The following is an 8056-nucleotide window of genomic DNA, read 5'->3' on the forward strand; positions in this document are numbered from 1 at the left end:
CATCATTTGAGCATGGGACAAACACAGTGACAAGCACAGTGTAGTCCCCGGATAGGGATTGGGTTTTCTTTACTCGAAACTGTAAGAGGGCAGGTGGGTGCCGATCACCCAACACTGGAACATTTCAGCCCTTTGAGACGGCTCAGTCTGAGCGCAACAGATGGGCTTGCTGCGTTCCAAGTGAGTCTCTGTCCAACAGGAGCAGCTTGAAATCCTGGTCAGCCTCAATGGGGGTTTCCATTAACTAAAGTAGATTTGGTCCTATTTCAGTGCTGTCCACACTGAGTCAACATCATTGTATATAAAAAAAAAAACTTTTTTTTTTTATGCAACAACTGATTTACTCAGGAAAAGCTCTTGAAAGTTAAACCTTTTTGTAAGAGAAGGTTGTCGCAAATGCAATAAAAAATAACAAACGTGTAAATATTAAAAAGCAGAAAAGAGCTGGATGCTCTGCTTAAGCAAGTGAACAACTCAAACATAAATAAAACAAACTCAGTAAAATAAACTGACTTTGTGATTACATCATAAGAGTTAATACTTTTGCAGGTCTGTACATATGATGTTCACACGTCATTCCTCCCTCCCAGTAAATATAGCTGTGTTTCAACAAGCTAGAGTATCATCGCAAACTTATTTTATTTCAAGAACTCAGTTTCAAGTTTTGTCTTTTTTGCAGTCATTTGCTCATTTTGATTATGAAAAAGTCTTGCTCAGGTTCAGGTCTTTATAATATTTTCAATGTTATATGAAGAAAGCAACAATACATTTGGTTGGTCAGGACATCTGGAATGAGTCCAGTGCTGTCTTCTGCTCAGATGTTCTGGCAAAACAAGTGAATAAATAGAGAGAATAGAGCTAAATAAATTCAAACAGACTGAGTAGATGAATTAAACCACTGTCTGTTTGGTTGTGCCATATTGTGTGTAAAATCTATTAAGAAGAAATGCAACACAAAATCAAAGTCTTTCCGGTCCAGCCAGGTGACATGCATTAATGCTGCGAGTGGCCTCCACAGTCACTGAAAGGAATAAAAACGTTTTCTTTTGATTTGGGAAATCTGTTCCATTTTTGAAACTGTGAGAATCCGAATTAGTGACATTGTGAAAAATGACAATAATTAGGATGACTAATCAATCTAATCTTTTTAGCTGCAACCATTTCTTATTTAAAAATCTCCCTGTGGTGAGTAGGGAGAGTTCTTGTCTCGCCGGCATAACTAAATATCCCCAGATTAAATCTTAAATGAATATCAAACTTAAATTATCTGGAAAACCAGCGGATCATAATATTGCTGTCATATACCTCTGTATTATTCCTGGTTTCCTCAATCCATTATAAGATTGTTTCCTCTCACTCGTCATATAGCACCTGATCATTTCCAGCTCGCTTTTTCCTGGGTATTAGTAGTTATAGCTGGGATTTTAGACTTGTCTGGGCTTATGTATGGAAATGACGCAGCATAAAAACTGCGTTGCGGTCTTAATAATTCATATAATAAAAATATACCATTGACTTCAAAATTGATTTAATATCACTTAATCAAAACTAGCTTATTATGCCGTGCAGAACGGTGCATTTTTCTTGTATTACTAATTATGTGATCCTATTTATCAGATATGTTACGTTCAACACCTTTGAAACGTTTGACCTATGCGTCGACTTGTCGGCTGTCATTACCAAATAAAAAATGCCAAGGACCGCACGCCTTCCCGTTTTAGCAAGGCTGCAACACCAGGCCTCTGGATCGCCATTTGTACCCATTCATCTCACACACCGCTCCCAGTTTAACATATTGGCATTTCTGAGGTGCTTGGTGGTAATTGTCAGCCACACGGCGGCTCCTCGTTTGTTTTAGTGACATTTTGCCTTTGGTTGATTGTGTATTTAGCAGGGAGAGGAAAGCGAAATTAATTGGAGAGAGGCCTTAATCTGTCCGCCTTAAATGTCACCCCTGTATTGTGATGCCTTCGCTGACACAGTCGGACACAGGAAGGCAGCTATGTAAGGACAAATGAATCTACCAAATACACTAATAACACACACTGAACACTAGCATGCTTTTGGTGAGCTGCATATAATTTTAAGAATTTTGTGTATAAAAAGTCTGCAGTCAACATTTGCACGCAGTGCTCTTTTTCTGATGATGTCATCTGTTTTGTGAACTGCACCAGTTCCTCCTGCAGCAAAACACACACACACACACACACACACACACACACACAACATGAGGCCACCCCTGTACTTCATAATTGTTGGAGTTCTTTTTTGTACAGGATGTAACCCTGACCCACACATGCAACCATGTAAACCAACTTCAAATTTTCCATTTTCCTGCCTTTTATTTTTTCACAGCTGACTTTTTTTTTGTATACAAAATTGAGCAATCTGCCACAGAACTTTTTTTTTTTTTTTTTTATCAATCATCTTTACATTTTATCTGCTTTAACAACTAATGATTTACATTTTTTATTATTCACTTAAGGTCCAGTGGAAGGAAATTTGGTTTTTGTTTCATAAAATTAACAAGGCTCTAAAAATGGGCAAACTGAACCAAAGTTTTCAACTTTAAGGCCTTGTTGAATGTCAGATTTTTTTTTTCTGATCAAATTGTAGCAACAGCTTTTGAATATGAATATGATGAAACCTTATTTATCTCTTACATGTGACCACAGCACACCCAAAAAAAAAAATTACTTTAACACAAAAAATAAGTGACACTTACTTAGTTATTATATACATTTGAACTTGTGCCGTTTAATTCTCTAAATGACAATAAATACAAACAAGCTTGTTTTCAGCTGTCTACATTATGACATTATTTACTGCATACATACAAATACACGTCCCTCTTTCTACATAAATCAAATATTTTGGCAAAGTATGACATTTTTAAAAACTGGCATATCTATTTAAAAATACTGCTAACTTATTTTTCTTTATATTAAATATTTGCTGCAGTTAAGAAAAGCTAAGTAAAGAGTAAAGTTCAACATTTTTCATTTTAGAATACGGTAAAATATTTCAATCAGGAGATTGAAGGATTCTTCATAGTTCATGGAATTCCTGAAGGCCTTGATGATTCTGTAATAAAAAATAAAAAAAAACAATGAAAAATTAGTAATTAAATAAGCTTCCAAAAAGTTGAAATAGAGAGTGAAAAAAAAAACGATGAAAAGATTAATTGAAAGACAGTCACAGTGATTAAATGTCATGGTTACGCGTTTTAAAACCTCCAGAGAAAGAAATTAATTTCCATTTTGAGAATTATCAGAGCACAAAATAACCAAAATTCCTGCTCTATCGTTATTCATGTTGAATTCATCGCAACAGCCCATTGCTGTTCGGATTTCTCAGGTTCAGACTTACACGTCCATGCACGGATGCACATTCCGCAGAAGGCGACAACACTGGAGATCTGCAGTGCTCTGCCACATTCTGGGCTCATCAGACAGTTCCTGGTCTTCAAGCAGCACTTTGGACAGCCTCCACCCTCCGACCTTTTTTCCTTGTTGTCCGCTTGACTCTTGGGCTGAGTTGTCTTTGGCTCTTCCTCCCACCCCTCACTCTCACCTCGTCCCATGATGCTCGTTTAGTTTGATACAATATCTGTTTAAAAAGAAGGAAAAAAAAAATCAAATGAAGGAAACGGTAAATTTCCCTGTTGTAAAACAGAGTGAGTTACTGGTCTGATTTGCACACGCATGTGAAACAGGCTTTGTTTATAACAGTGTATTAAAATCTAAACCAAACCCATTAACACCTCTCCCTCTGTGCTCTGGGTGTGTTTTTCCTGCTGAACCAGTTCTGGTATTTGCTTGACACCAGTTTTGTTTTGTTTTGTTTTTTTTGTCTTTTCAGTTTCTGCCGCTGGAAACACTAACTCAGGTGGAACAAAGCAGAAATAATCTCATCACCAAGATTTAAAAGATATTTCTTCATGAGGGGCTGGAGTGTTAGTCCAAACAAAGAGCCATGTTCAAGTCCGTAGAGTTGCCTTCACTTTTGTTCAGCTTTATTTAAGATAAATCCACTTAAATTCCATAAAAACAATGGCTGGCAGTAGAATGACATGAGCATACTGTACCTGATTTTTGAGCTCTTTATTTTGATATATCATTCAGGAGTCCCATGAGGATTAAACTACTAGACAGAGTGAATGTTGCTGCAAAATTTTGTTCATGAAACAGTCATTTTTACACAAGGCATTTCACTTTAAGCTTAATAGGTTATAGCTAATAGCTGTCCAACAGTTTTTTCTAATTATATTTTTATTTTATAATTATTTTATGACCTTTAAATTAAGACAATCTGCTTATGTTTGTGACGGTCCACATTTTGCAGTGTCAGGTGACAGGTTGAGGCGGAGTGCAGGGCATTTAACCGCATCACATGCAAATAAACACGCAGCAAAGTCACACATGAGCAATAAGCAGGACAGGCTGACAACATGTCATATCACAGGTAACAGCAGTCACAAATTAAAAGGAAGTTTAAATGAAAAGGCAAATTAAGAATGCTTTTGCTTTAGCAGTTTGTTTGTTTTTCCCTGAAGAATTATCATAGATTATATGCATATGTCATGTTCCGTCTTTCTGTGTATTTATTTTTAGGGTTTTCTGTATTCAGTTTCTGTCCTGTGAGTCTCTGTCTCTGTCTTCCCTGTTGATTGTTCCCAGGTGTGTCTTGTTCCCTTAATTACCCCGTGTGTATTTAAGTTCACGTCTGTTGTCGGATCCCCGTCGTGTGTTTGTTGTGCTTCGTATGTTCCTTGTCCTGTTCCCCGTTGTTCTGTACCTTGGACTCTATCATTGAATTCATCATTTTCATCTACATCCTGGGTCTGCCTGCGTCCTCGTTTCACCACCACCAAACCACCCCTTGACAGCATAACATTTTTGATGTTATTCTGTATAAAAATTGAATGTCTCGCTTAAGAAAAATTATACATCTGGAAACCAAAAATAAAGTGCAGTACATCTGTTGGTCTTAATTAAAAAAAATAAATCTAAAATCTCCTATTTCCGATTAATAAGAGGTGATTTTGTTCTGAAGAGTACATTTGTTTAGCAGAACTGAAGGCAAAAAATGGACCTCTCTGGTGTTTATATGTAAATGGCCTGTGCTTTATCTAGTCCAGAGGACTCCAAAGCACCTTGCACAAACTGAGCCACCAGCTGTTGTAAAGGTTGCTGACCTCTGGTTTAGCAGATCACAGGTTATGACTGAGTCTGACGAACTTGAAGGCCAACACAACATCTCAAACTCATTGTTGTACTTCCCAAATTTTTCCTGAACCATTTTTGCCTTTGTGGCAAGGTACATTATGCTGCTGAAAGTGGCCACAGCAATGAGGGACTGCTGCTTCCATGAAATGGTACATGGTCTTCTTTTTATCATGCGTCTTGGTGAAATAGGTTCCCCGAGTAAGGGGCTTTTACAAAAGAGGCTCATCAGACCATGAAGTGTTCTTTTATTGTTCCATTTACCCAGTTCTGACATTTCAGGGTAAATTTTGGAGGCTTTCAAATATGGACAAGGGGTGAGCGTGTGTACCTGTCTGGTCTCCAGCTGTCCAGTCTCACATATTATTATTTTTATTTTTTTTTACAGTTTTAAATTTTACAGAAGCACATCAGGTAGATCCAACCATGCACTTTAACCCTATCCTGGTTTGCCACATTTCTTCCTCGGATCACTTCTGAGATCCTGACCCACAGCTGGCATCTGGTAATAGCTGCAGTTCTGCAGATGTTCCCATTCAGTTATTCAGTCATCAAAATTGTCCCTTAAAATGCCCGATCAGTGCATACACACCAGCACACAGCTGCCCGCGTCCCACATTGCAGCTGCTATTTTATTTCACTTTCCATGTTGCCTGATAACAGGTACTTTTGGGACTATTTTGGGTTTGCTGAACTATTGAGTGTGTAATTATCAGCAGATTAAGGAGATTATATCTTACTTTTACAGGATCTGTTTCTGTCAAACTACAGATTATAGTTTTGGGCAACAACAATTTGTTCTGGCCTTTATATTTATTTTGCAACTTTCTGTGTTTTTCTGCAAAATCTTTTTAAAATTACCATTGACCTATAACCAGTATGATATAGATGATCTTACACATTCTAATTATAGATTATCCAATAAATAAATAAAAAATGAAAGAAAACGTTTTACACATCAGCACACTTTGAAAACTAGCTGGTGCTTACCAAGTAAAAAACAGCAGCTTCTTCTCGCTTTGCTTCATTCAAAGGGCCTGGAATAAACAATAGCTTGTTGGAGGCATGGACTCTGTTGTAGTCTTAAACAAATGGATCTGATGCTACCCAATCGCTAACATTTGGCTGTGGCATATGTAACGCGCTACGTAATGTGGTTGTTTAAATTGTATGTAAACAACCCCATGAGGATTGGGGTTGAAAGCAATAAAAAGTCACAAACAATTCCTTTTGCTCTTAAATGTAATTGCTCCAAAAAAACCAAAAAAAAAAACAACAACAAAAAAACAGATGACACAATCTGAACTTACTCTTGATGTGTTTGACACCTGCGGAAAATTTCAAAATTCGTCCTCAACTTTGTGTTTCCACCCAGACGCGTAAAAATATATATATATTTTTTTTCAGTTTCATTACAGAATAATGTTTTCCCATTGCAGCGAGCGGTTAGCTCTCCAATCTCATCTCCATTTCTTTTATGAACTCTTTATTGAGTGAAGTCACATTGATTTGACATATTAACAATCCCTCCACACTCACGACCACTCCTGCTGCCAGAGGTTGAGGCCTTCTGTTTTAACTGTCAGGTGCAATTGCTCCCCACAGACATTATCAGATATTAAGTGATAACCCTGATGGTGGAATAACAACTTGTTCGATGCCATCCGGTGGGCTCCTCATTTATTAAGGCTGACAGTAAATTAGATTGCTGGCATCCGGAGGGGATCCTGGCATTTTCAATGGACCTTTTTTGCTTTCAAAACTTCACCGGATTTCAATCATAAGTAATGAAATTCCATAACCCTCCTCAGCAATGAAAGTGAGCTGGAAAGGAAGTGAAAGAAAAGCCATTAAGTGGGAGGGGGAAAAAAAAGGAGTAATGGTCTTACCCTTTAGCTTTTAGAGGTTTTTCTGTTGTCAGTTTAAATTTTGCCTTTCTGTGGACAAGGTTTTCCTTAAAGGTGAGCCGTGAAAAGATACTTTTCCCTTCGCAGACGCTGCCGGTATGAACAATAGATACTTGACGTCTCATGGCTCACATGACAAAAGAGGGTGTGTCTTTTGGTCTAACAGGTGTGTACGAGTTGACTGTGCTGATATAACCTGACCAACCTGTTTGGGATTTTTGAGCACTTTTACTGGTTTTCTCATCAAGATCCACAGATTTTTTTTTTATTTATTTGTTATTGGTTTTGTGTAATATTATTGATTAAGTGCTCAATTAATTGCTGGTTTACTACACAGTTAGTCCCTTATTACTGTCACTTTTATAATAAACAAACCATTTCATTCCCATGTACCTAAATGTAAATAGATTTACTTTTTTTAAAAATTACAATAGAATCCTTAATTGTCCTTCAGTGGGTAAATTAAATTGTATTAGCAGCAAAGTAACAGTCAAACAGAAGAGATTTACACAAAGGTAACAATATAAAAACAAAAATATATATATACATATATATATATGCTGTACCTTAATGAAAATAGCATATTCAGATTAAAAGAAATGTGGAGGTGAGTAGGGTCGTTTTAAAAATGATGTACAGAATGCGCATGTTTGTTCTGACCTCTGATCGGTGACCTTCTGCTAAAAGCAGGAAGTCAGAGCTGCATGGGAGCTGGGTGTGATGTCACACGGCATTCCTGTAAACAGTCGGCGACGTGGGGATTTCAACATGGCAATGCCCAAGCAGGCATTGTTCGCAGGAGCTCTTTAAACCTCAACTGTCACTCTTGAAGTCCTTACAAGTAAGTTAATGGGTCCACCGGTGTCGTCGTGACAGTTAAGGAGTTAAGCTTTATTTTCCATTTTGCATGTGAGCTGGTGATAA

General features: G+C 37.4%; 1 long non-coding RNA gene across 1 annotated transcript; it reads right to left on the reverse strand.

The window, feature by feature from the left end:
• Positions 1 to 2725: 2725 nt before the first annotated feature.
• On the reverse strand, positions 2726 to 7269 carry LOC103151322 (uncharacterized). Its single transcript, XR_477632.2, has 3 exons — positions 7115 to 7269; positions 3370 to 3609; positions 2726 to 3084 (listed from the first exon to the last, which is right to left on the reverse strand). It is a non-coding gene; the product is annotated as an uncharacterized LOC103151322 (long non-coding RNA).
• Positions 7270 to 8056: the final 787 nt, after the last annotated feature.

The sequence above is a fragment of the Poecilia formosa genome, unplaced genomic scaffold (assembly GCF_000485575.1).
Source record: "Poecilia formosa unplaced genomic scaffold, Poecilia_formosa-5.1.2 Scaffold7, whole genome shotgun sequence".
Lineage (NCBI taxonomy): Eukaryota > Metazoa > Chordata > Actinopteri > Cyprinodontiformes > Poeciliidae > Poecilia > Poecilia formosa.